The sequence below is a fragment of the Triturus cristatus genome, chromosome 2_2 (genome assembly GCF_964204655.1).
Source record: "Triturus cristatus chromosome 2_2, aTriCri1.1, whole genome shotgun sequence".
Classification (NCBI taxonomy): Eukaryota; Metazoa; Chordata; class Amphibia; order Caudata; family Salamandridae; genus Triturus; species Triturus cristatus.
Genome location: NC_140582.1, coordinates 394,295,010 through 394,307,228, shown reverse-complemented (window position 1 = coordinate 394,307,228; position 12,219 = coordinate 394,295,010). Strand labels below are relative to the sequence as shown.

Below are 12,219 nucleotides of genomic sequence, written 5' to 3'. Positions count from 1 at the left end.
CCTCATCCCAATGGTCTGGTGGAAATTATGAATTCTCTAGTGAGAGCTTGTGAGCTGACTGCTGTGGAGAGAGGATTGCCATTAAAAGGAATCTTGTGTGAAAAGCTATGGGCACATCGTAACTCACCCAACAGTGTTACAGGGGTTTCTCCTTTTCAAAGACTGAAAGGGAGAATTGCAGGTTCTAAACTAAATCCTGTCTGGTTGTGTAGTGGCACTAACAATAGGGTGTGTCCACTTTCACGCAATGTTAGGGTTTATCAGGAGAAGTCAAAGGTACATTTTGACAAAAAACATGGTGCCAAGCACAGTAGATGGAGTGTTGATGAGATGGTGTATGTGAAGAAACCTGTGTGGTCACCGAAAGGTGCGACAAAATGTATTGGGCCTAAGAAGATCATTGAAGTCAAGAGAAATGTGGTAGTCTTGGAAGGAGGGAAGGTTTGGAGCATGTCAAGGCTGTCCAAGTGTAACTTCAAGAATAACCATGGCGAGATTTGTAGGAAGACGATCTCGGCACGTGAGAAGATAAAGATTTGGGAATCAATAGTGATGGGTGACGTAACTCACTTACACCCAGGAGGCCACCAGTTTATCTAGATGATTATATTATGGACTAAGGCTTATGTTGGGGTATTCTTATTTGTTAAGTTCTTTTATGTACTCCTGTAATTGCGAGTATCATTAAAGTTGTAGTTAAAGTAGTTGTTTTATTGGGTTGTTGAGGAATCTCACCTCATATCCTTATCTATCCTTTCTTTCACTGCTTTTACCTTGCCATTGTCTTTCTTTTTTCCTTTTTTCTCTTCTTTCATTTTCCTTTTTGTTGCATTGTTTTGTTGGGGTAAAAGATGTGTTGTGATCTACAACTGGCTCTTTAATACAATGGAGTCTTGTATGCATCATATGGAACTCTGTATAGACCTTTGCATGTGCTAGGCAACCACTGAGTCAGTTAGATTGAGCAGGCTTGGTATAAGGCTGTGTATCTTTTGGTAAATGCAATAAAGAGAATTGCCCTGCATTTGGTGTGGCAAACACTCTTTTCAACAGAATTCAAAGAATTAGAAATAAACATTTTGTAGAACAGTGGCAACGCTTACCTGATCAAATGAATAATGTTTGAGCTTTGAATAGTAATAGAATGGTTCTACAAATAGTCAATCGAAAGAGGCACATCAATTAATCAAAGAAATATGCACATGTAAATAGAAATCTATATCCAAAAAGTGAATGTAATTAGTGATATTGAAAAAGAACTGTTGAGAGCGTAATAGGACCTACAGGGCAAAGCTATGTCAGAAAGCTTTTACTTAACAATTGAGTTTCCCTAAACACTTCAAGCCTTTCATCTCAAAAGGTACCCAAACAAGTTGGAAAAAATAAATATGTGATGGGTGGGAAGATTGAATTAAGCTTATCTGCTGCTAATTTCTCAGGCCGGATCCCAGTCTATCTTTATTTTGCCCAGCACACCATCTCAGACTAAAAACCAGTTTTATAGAAATCAATCTTTATCCTCTTCCAATGAAAATAATCCAGCCCAAACTGCCATGCCAGATCCTCTTTGAATGGGAACACAAGCCAATCTATTCCAGTTTCAGCCATCTTGGGCCTCACCAGTAGTGTGTATCTTCAGTCCTAGGGCATAGTAAGCAAGGGATTGTTATGTTATGTTATGTTAAAAGCAATTTATAAAGCGCACGTTCACCAGCGGTTTCTTGGCGCTAAGCGGAGTCAATCAGTTGCTGAGACAGACCCGAACAAATAACCAAGTTTGAGAGATTTCCTGAACTGAGTATAAGAAGTGGACAGTCGCAAATCGGGGGGAAGAGAGTTCCAAAATTGTGGTGCCAGGAACGAGACTCTTAAGCCTCCATGTTTTTTGCGTTTGAATGGGAAAGGGGTCAGCAGATTCATATTAGCAGAACATAGATCGCGAGAGGGGACATAGCGCCGTACTTTGGACACGATGAAGGCCGGGCCACGGGCAGAGAGGGCTTTATAACTTGTTCAGCCTCATTTTAAAAGGCAGCGTTGGATAACTGGAAGCCAATGTAGCTTTTTCAACAGAGGTTTCACATGGTAAGATTTAGGTTGGCCATAAACAAACCTAGCGGCTTGGTTCTGCACTAGTTGAAGCCGACGTAATTGGTAGGCTGGTATGCCGTATACAGAGAGTTAGCGTAATCAATATGCGACATAATCAAAACAAGTATAACTTGAGTCCGGGCCTCGGTGGTTAAATATCTGCTTATTTTGCGGATTCTCCGGAGGTGAAAGAAACAAGCAGAAGCCACAGCACTTATCTGTGCCTTCATCATAGGTCGTTGCTAATCACAATTCCCAAACATTTAACCGAGCTGACAGGAGATGGAGGGCACCCCAGTGACTGTGGCCAAAAGTTGGAATTGCGGGGAATCCCTGAGCCACCAGTAAGAATCAGCTCGGTTTTATCGAGATTTAGCTTAAGGTGATTAGTGTTCATCCAGTTGCTAATGAATAACATGGTAGACTGGAAGCTTTCCGTAGATGAAGGGGAGGAATCAATGTTAAACACTAGCTGGAGATCATCAGCGTAATTGAATATAACCATCTCTCTTTTTTGAAGGGCCAACATTATATGAAAAATATACAAGTTAAAAAGGAGGGGAGAGAGCGATGAGTCCTGAGGGACCCCACATGTCAGCCTCCTTTTCTCAGCAAGAAAGCCAGCAAGATGGACTGCTTGAAAGCGATCACCGAGAAAGGAAGATATCCATTTCAGTGGAAGGCCCCGGATCCACGCACTCTCAACCCAGTCGACCAACAGACAGTGGTCGACTGTATCGAAAGCAGCAGAGAGATCCAGGAGTACCAGAGCTTGCGTGGAGCTATGGTCGGCTCCCCTGCGTAATTCATCAAGGACTGCTAAAATGACAGACTCAGTAGAGTGTTCGAGTCTAAAACCAGCTTTGTGAGGGTCCAGATAGTGTGACTGCTCGACAAAAGTACTAAGGCAGTTGGCCACATGGGCTTCCAAGATTTTTCCCAAGAAGGGCAACAGTGAAATAGGGCGAACGTTGCTAGGTATCAAAGGATCAGTGCCTGGATTTTTTAAGATAGGTACAACTTCTGCACTCTTGAACAGGTTGGGGATAATGCCCTTAATGAGGGAATTATTGAGAAGTGACATAGGGGGCTCAGGACATTGGAGGAAGACTTTCCGAAGGATCTGAGAAGGGCAGCTGTCTGTGGGGGAGCCAGAGCAAACCTTCTTAAGTAAGGAAGCAAAAACCTCTTGGGTAATAAGAGGAAATTGATCCAATTGGTAAGAATTAGTACTTGAACCACAAGGATCTGAAGGTGTCAACGACTGAGGAATGCTGGATTTGATGTTGGTGATTTTTTCAAGAAAATAAGTATTAAGGGAGTCACATAAGAATTGAGACGGAGTGGGCTTTGCTATAACACGATCAGGCTTTACAAGTTCATCTACTATCGTAAAGATGTCCTTGGCCTTATTAGTGGACTCCAGGATTTTAGAAGAAAAATATTCTGATTTAGTCCTAAGAATGGCGTTTTTGTAATCTTTAAGTGCTGTCATAAAGATGGTCTTTTTATGAGAGCAATAATCCTGTCTCCACTTCCGTTCTGTTTGCCGCAAGGCCAATTTCATTGCCTTCAGATTGTCAGAGAACCAACGCTGTGCATCATGGGGCCTCTTGTTTTTGACAGTCTTCAGAGGGGCAACAATGTCACGAGCAGATTCCAACCAAGCATTAATATTTTCCGCCTGGATGTGAGGGGATACAGTCAAACCAGAAGGTTTAGACACAGTTAGTAAGGTGACAAATTCTTTGGTATCAACCCGACTCCTGTTCCTGGCCATGAAAGTGCTTGAGGAGGAGACTTTGGGGATAAAAATACTCGGGATGGTAAAGGTAATAAAATGATGGTCGACCATGAACAAGGGGAAATTCGCAGGTCGGCTATCTCTAGATTGGCGGACCAGACCTGATCTAGGGTATGTCCCTTGATATGAATGGGTCCTTTGATGTGCTGGATAGAGTTCATGCCTGTCAGTAAATCAGTAAATTCGGCTGAGTGATGTCTTTCCCGTGCGTTGTTGGCCCAGTAATTGAAATCTCCAACAATCAATACTTTGGCATGATTTATGACCAATTCAGCGATGACCTCACTCAGCAACTGCAAAAATGTAGGCATAGGGACAGGGGGCCTGTAGAATACGGCACAAACAACAGAAAAGTGATCAGAATTAAGTTTAAACAGGAGGTATTCAACTAGCGGTATTGGGACTGTGACAAGGGAGGTCAATTTGTATTTCTGTGATATTACCGCTGCCACCTCCCCTCCAGCTCTATTATCTGACCTATTGGACTTGAGGATATGATAGTTGTCTGGGATTGCTGCTAGAATGTCAGGGGTAGACTCAGCCGTCAACCAGGTTTCGGATAAAAGAAATATATCTGGCTTATCAGTGTCAATGAGATAAAAAATCTCAAGTTGATGTTTCACCATTGATTGGGTATTTAAATAACAAATGGACAAAATCTCCTGTCCCAGACGAACAGGACTGGATGGAGATTTTAAGGCTTCACTATGCTTACAAAAGGACTTTGGTTTAGTAAGGTGTGTATTGACTGCCTCCTTCAAACCCAGGATCCACAGGCTTTCTAACATTTCCTGGATGTAGGGGTCAAGGCAGACGATTAGTATAAAAAATGGGCATAGTCTGTGGCCCCTGGCCACAGCCGGCCGTGGACGGGCGCAGATGGGCATGCCTTTGGCACGCCTTAGGCGCGCCCGCTGCGTGCATCCGCTGCGTGCTCGGACTTCCATGTGGGTTTTATGCACCCCCCCACCCGGAAGTGAGTCAATCAATTTCCCCAGCTGGGCTTCCAAAAACTGCCAACCAAGATGGCAGCAGTCCCAGCGAAAGACCACAGGCAAACTAAAGTTTGAAGTTTGAAACACCCTCTCCGCTCAAACGGTGAGACACGGCGGACTGGAAGGTGCAACAAAGCAAGTACAACTAATTATTTAAAATAAATCACAGGCTAAAAAGCAGGGCTTGGTAAGACATTAAAATAAATCAAAACATAGGCGACAATATTTTTAAAATCAGGACAGCAACTGAAAGTAATACAGTCAGCAGCATTCACCAAAACAAGCGTCCGCTGCGCGCTCGCACTTCCATGTGGGTTTTAAGCTCCCCCCACCCGAAAGTGAGTCAATAAATTTCCCCAGCTGTGCTGCCAACCACTGCCAAACTAGATGGCGTCCATCCCAGTGAAAGACCCTAGGCAAACTAAAGTTTGAAGTTTGAAACACCCTCTCCGCTCAAACGGCGAGCCGCGGCGGACCGGAGGGTGCAACAAAGCAAGTACAACTAATTATTTAAAATAAATCACAGGCTAAAAAGCAGGGCTTGGTAAGACATTAAAATAAATCAAAACATAGGCGACAATATTTTTAAAATCAGGACAGCAAATGAAAGTAATACAGTCAGCATCATTCACCAATACAAGCGTCCGCTTGAGTCTGGGCATACCGCCGCACATAGGGTAAAAAAACAAACGGAAGGCATCTGTAGTATTCTTCCTAGATCTTCAGAGCATTCTTCTCAGGATTCTAATCTGTGTTTACGGTTACCTCCAGAAATTGGAGAATTTTCACTTCCTTTCAAAGTCATCTCGTACCACTTTTCCTTCTTAAAGTCTGACTTCCATGTTCATAAGCCTCCACTGAAATTATATGTCAAACTTCCTGCTAATGCCTTTAACTGTCTCTCTGTGTCCCAGAATAAGCGCACTTTAATATTCTAATGCAGTACATTCATGTATATAGTGTCTTGTGTAACACAACGAAGTTTGTATCAATCTTTCTGAATCCAAGTAAAGCGTTCAGACGTTTTGTCTTCTGCGAATATGTTTGCATTATGGACAAACAAAAAACAAAAATAAAAAACAATGGGGGATATTCACAAGAACGTGTCATAATTATCACAAAATTAGCTTAATGCACCTTTGCACATCGCAGTCTATCGCGTGAAAATAACACCGTGTTAAAGTTGTATTCTCAACCCGGCCGCACAATGCGATAGTCTCAAGATAACATGCCAAATGACCATGTTAAAATTAACGCAATGGCAAAAAAATGCAGAACACGAACGCGAAAAAAGTTGCGATGCCCCAAATCGAGATACAAAAATCAGCGATAACCAGCATCATGCCTGCAATTCCCACGCGTCATGCGGGAAAATGCACTATAAAAGCAGAACAAAAAAATAAAATAAACTGCGTATTATCATGGATGCACCTGGACCGAGTGTAGAGGACAACTTGAACCCCACAAGCCCCACGGAGGACCAGCCAGGAACCTCATGGTCGGGGAAGGGAAAGGAGAAGAGGAAGACGGGGTTCAGTCCACAAGAAAACCGTATCATCGTCACAGAGGTGATAGAACACTACCAACAACTGTTCGTCATCTCCACTGTGTCATTGGCAACACAAACAGAAATATGGCAGTCAATCGTGAACAACGTGAATGCAGTCGGAGTGTTAAGGGGGTCAATTGAGGAGGTCAAGAGGCGTTGGCATGATGTGAATAGCCAAACCAAGCAGAAACTTGCTGCCAACTGGAAGGCAGCAACGGCAACTGGAGGTCGGAGTCCTGCACCACAGGAGGAGCTGGATGAGCTGGAGGAAATAGTGGCCACAGTCATCATTGTGGAGACGGTGCAAGGAGTTGGGAGGCAGGACACAGCTCGACATGACCTGACCCAACAGCAACAGGGTGAGTAACGACCAGGGGCTAGGGGGATGGGGGGAGATGGGCACAATGGCACACATGCACAATTAGGTATAGCACACTGCACACCCACAATGATTGTGGAACATGTCCCTGATACCCTTGGCACACTGCAGCACTAATAGAAACACCAAGTAGGCACCCCGTCCATTATGTGCACAAAGGGGCCCCCTCCCTATCACCAATCTCACAACCTACCCAAGCACATGTGCTGAATCCAACAAAGCAGCGGCTTTGTGAGCCACACTGACCATGCAGGTGACACTGCATGTCCAATAGCATGGCTGCTGTCAAAATACATGATATGGTGCATGACACCACACTGAGATGGCCCAGTGTGGATCACATCCTCAAAGGAGCAGGTCACACTCTGACATATCCACATGCACATACAACCCCTGACGTCAACAACACATCTGCAGACAAACAATGCACCAGAGTATAAAAACTGTCCAAGAGCACAAATGACCCAGGTCGCCAACATCTCAGCACCATAAAAGCACACAAGTCAAAGGCACACCGCCTCAAAGGGATAAGGGGCCACTAAATCAGAGTTGCAGGGGCAACTCTCCCACAATGCAGCCCACACACATAGCAATCACAGCACATCAAAATTGACAACAATGTGGTACAAAATGCAACACTTTTACTACAGAACAGAGGACACAACTGGTGCCGCTTGTGCATAGAAACTGGCCAATCACATCTGACATAGCAGGAAACTGTGAGATGATAATGTACGAGTATAACCTCACACCGTCATGTAGTCTAAATGTCCACTCTCTCCCATCAAATAACCAGCTCCTCCAAAACAGTCACAATGTACATTGTCATGCAGTCTGTATGTAAACATGTACAATGCGTCAACATACATGGAACACACTGTTAACCTGCATCTCCCTTTTACATTGCAGAGGGACAATCAACACCTCCTGCAGAGCAGACCAGACATCTCTTCAGTGATGATGATGAGGACCCCCTGGCCATCTGCTCCGACACCCTCCAACGGCTTGTGGACAGCCTCAGCACCCCACCTCCAGGAGCAGGGCAGCCCATCTGCATCAAGGTGACCCCACCCCCTACACAGCCCACACAGCAGGAAGCACCCACCACCACAGCTGCCTCCCAGCACCTCACGGAAAAACACATGGCATTCCAATGGCGTGTGTTAGACTGCCAGAGGGTCTGGCTGAACAGGTGCAGGTGGGTTTCAACCACATGGCAGCCAAACTTGATGCCATATGTGGCTGTATGAGTCCCATCAAGGACCACTTACAGTCCCTTACAGACACCCACAGTCCGTTCCATGCTCTACAACAATCCTTGGCTGACCTCATTGGAGCCATTACTCGCATACAAGAACGGTCTAGTCAGACAGGCTCCAGTGATGACAGCACAGAGTTGGCACAGATGCGGAGGACAATGTAGAACATTGAGCGGATGCAGGCTGGAAGGATGGCTGCCACGGCTGTACACCAGCGAGAAGTAGCTGCGATCTTCCGTTCCCTATTGAACCTCATCTTGCCATTGCTTCCACAGAGCCTGTCCCAGATGACTGCTGCAGGAACTTCGACACACACATCTCCGCCCCCTGATGTGCCAGTGGCACACAGTGATGCAACCATACCACCTCCGCCCCCTGATGTGTCAGTGGCACACAGTGATGCAGCCATACCACCTCCGCCCCCTGATGTGTCAGTGGCACACAGTGATGCAGCCATAACACTACCACACACCTGACACAGAAGACATATCAGAGGACTAAGATGTGGATGGTAATGACTGTGTGAGAAAGGAGGTTGTAGCATTCATCCCCACCATATGGCCTGATCCTTCTTGGTTCAGTCCTCTGGAGCATGCCCTGGAGCAACACCTTTCACTGTCCTCCGAAACACTCTGCGACATTCACCTGGACCCCGACATGGACTGCCATATCTGCTCTTGTTACCAATGACACAGCAATCAGGCTGCGGACTGAACTCTTCCTCTTCCGATTAACTTGTCATTCCCCAAAGGACTCTGGTTGACCCTCCACTGGGCAACCATGTAATGTGGGGTTTGCATGGTCATGTACTGCTCCAGCTCCAACACTCCACAGAATGTGAATAAAACATTCCAAATCACACAGATGTGTTATGTCTATGTTCAATCAAGTATAAAATTATGGATGAATGTAGGGACATTGATTGCACAAAAAGGTACAACCTGGGATATGACATCAATGCGCATGTTTGACCCTGACGCACATGGCCAATTAGATGACTGTGAAGGTGTGAATTAGCTGTAGCCTCATTGCTTATGAACAACAATCTCACAACCCCCCAAATTAGCCCCACGTCCATGTATTAAATGGGCTGTGTGTAAAAATGTCTAATTCGGCAGCAGGCCTAAAGTAGTGTCCTCCCATCACATGTGACAACAGAACATCTCTTCACATACCTACTCACACTCAACTGTGTGGACACAGCCTGTTTGGATGGATCACATTGATCCACATGGCAAGAAGTTGGACACCATACTGACATTGCTGAAGACACGTAAGAGCACAGGTCTACCAGCAACTATCCGAACCACAATGACTGACTCACAGAGGTGGGGCTGGCAATAGGGACTCACCCCTAAGTGAAATGCGTCAGTCAGTCCCACCCTGTGTATGGACAGTGCTCATTGAAGCACACGATTTGTCATTCTAATCAAGACTCATCGCAGTTCAACACTAGTGAAGTTGCGTAGACTTTATTAGCATGTGCGTGTCAGTACGGGCAAGACAAGGGCCACAACATGCAGACCAATGCTTCAGACACTAACAGGCAGCATAGCAAAATGTAGAGGTGCAAGAATTGGGGAGGCAAAAATGAACATCAATCATTACGGATGGCAACGGTCTCAGCCCACCTTGCCTTGCTGGACGAGTCATGTGATGTTTGGTGTATGCTCATTGCCCCGTGTCAGGGGACGCGACTCACAGCCCATGGGATCTGCTTAGTGCTGTACCACCGGACTGCGCTGACTGTCTTCTCTGCTGACAGTGAGCAGGTAAAAGGGTCCAACAAGGTCACATGTAGTACTCCATTGCCATGTGTGTACTCGCTCTCTAGCAGTATGTCAGATTTAGAAACGTTGCCAAGCGATGCTGTGCAGCTCCGCCCATGGGACTGCCTCACCTTGCACAGGTGTGCGTCGACACGCGTAGGTGTACGCACAGGCATTCTGAGTCCAGGCGAATGCAGCCATGTCCACTGTTGTGGTGGGATATGTTACCATTTCTCCAAGGTGCAACATGGTGTTGGGACCTGTGCTCTGGGTTACAATAAGTTGTGGCTGCAGGAACGTAGTTACTCGTCCATGAATGCGAGCGCATCTTCCTGGGCAATCAGTTCCAAGAGTACATCGTTGTCGACTTCAACGAACACGATGGTGAGCCAATCCATTAACTGGTCCAGATAGATGTGCTCCGTCAACGCCGTTTCACCAATCCACAACACAGCCCAATAGGGGAGCGCTTCGATATGGTCACTGCACACGAGGACTTGTGCAATCTCCCATGCCCAACTGTCAGCACATATGCCAAATATCATGGCATCCCATGAATGGGCATCACGGTTACACTCCTGGTCGTGGACCAACAGGGGATGCACTCCCAAGTCGTAATCCAGTTATTCTACCATTGTGTTGAATAGGCAGACATCCATGGGCCACTCGAATATGCATGATCGACAGTGGAACCAGGTCTGGACGCAGGTGACGTACGCAAGACGAAAGCTCAGATAGTAACTGATGTGCAACACTGCCAGTGGCAGTGCCCCCAACAAATGCAGCATAAGTGCCGGTACAGTTCCATGTGACAGGGGTTGTGCATGTGCTCTGGATGTTCTGCCATTGCGTTGGTGGCTCTCGTAGAACCGTAACTCTTCTGACCTGCGGCAGTTATGTGGATGATATGACACAGCTCGGAGCAATAAGTCGTATGTGTGTGCAGCGTTTGGTCATATGGGTTGTTGTGTATGTAAGCGTCAAGGGCATTCCATACAAGAGTACCTCGAGCAAGGACTTCTGTGTGTGGGGTGAGGATACATTGGTCTTTCATTTGCGCTGTACGTAGTGTGGGAGTCGTCAGCATCTGCTATGGTATCTCTCTCAGGGGGTGCCAGCCACATGCAAGACCAAGGTCGGAGGTGCAGATGTCCTTCTGCCTTATGTATTGAGACAAAGGAGCTTTCATTCCTAATGTTAGTCTGACTGCTGCTTGCATTATGGAAATGTGATGTGGCTTTCGCACTGCAATTGAGGCTAAGCCTTAGGCTTATGGTGCACCAATAGAGATACACACACAACAGTTGGCATGTATGAGCCAAGAGCCCGAGCGGCCTAACGCTCCTTGTACAATCTCTCTCTCACTCTCTTTCTCTCTCCCTCTTTTCCTCTCTCTCTCTCTTTCTCTCTCCCTCTTTTCCTCTCTCTCTCTCTCTCTCTCTCTCTCTCTTTCTCTCTCTTTCTCTCTCTCTCTTTCTCTCTCCCTCTATTCCTCTCTCTCTCTCTCTCTCTTTCTCTCTCTCTCTCTTTCTCTCTTCCTCTCTCTCCCTCTCTTCCTCTCTCGCTTTCTCTCTCCCTCTCTTTCTCTCTCTCTTTCTATCTCCCTTGCTTCCTCTCTCTCTCTCTCCCTTCCTTTCTCTCTCTCTCGCTCTCTCTTTCTCTCTATTTTTCTCTCCCTCTCTTCCTCTCTCTCCTTCTCTTTCTCTCTCTTTCTCTCTCTTTTTCTCTCTCTCGCCCTCTCTCTCCCTTTCTTTCTCTCTTTTTATCTCTCTCTCTACCTCTCTTCCTTTCACTCACCCTTTCTTTCTCTCTCTCTCTTTCTCTCTCTCTCTTGATGAGCACATGACACACATTCTTATCTTGAATTTTGTCTTGCAGACTGTGACTTACAGATTGTCCAGAGGGTGGTAGCGGTAGATGTTGTGGCCCTCTTGGGTGTCTGAGCTGCATGATCAGTAGCTCCATGGCATCTGTTGTTCTTCAGGTGTGGCTCTGGGCTGGGCTCCCTTCTACCGTGCAGGTTGTTGTCCAACTTAACACCAGGTAAGAGCAGGTGTTAAATCCCTGCTGCTAACGCGCCTTATCGCATGTTTTTGGATCTTATCGCCGATCTGACTGGTCATTGAGAATGTTGCGAAGTGGTGTTGTTGCGCTTTTTGCACGGTAACGCCTACCCTGCATATCATTAGCGTTAGTTGCCGGTGTCATCTGTGGCGATGTTTTTTGCGGCTGCTAGCGCAGGAAAACTGGTGATATCAGCTGTTAGCACCAGCTTGTGAATAGGGCGTTCAATTTATTGCCTCTTTGGCAGCGATAAAATGCCGCTAACTCGGCGATGAGTCCTTGAGAATATGCCCCATTGAGTATGTCAAT

General features: G+C 46.1%; 1 long non-coding RNA gene across 1 annotated transcript in view; it reads left to right on the top strand.

Annotated features, from left to right (window-relative positions):
* Window positions 1-11,812, top strand: part of LOC146862293 (uncharacterized) — a 117,675-nt gene extending 105,863 nt beyond the window's left edge. The window contains exon 3 of the long non-coding RNA XR_014978413.1: window positions 11,725-11,812. This is a non-coding gene — a long non-coding RNA (uncharacterized LOC146862293). The remainder of the gene's footprint in view (window positions 1-11,724) is intronic.
* Window positions 11,813-12,219: the final 407 nt, after the last annotated feature.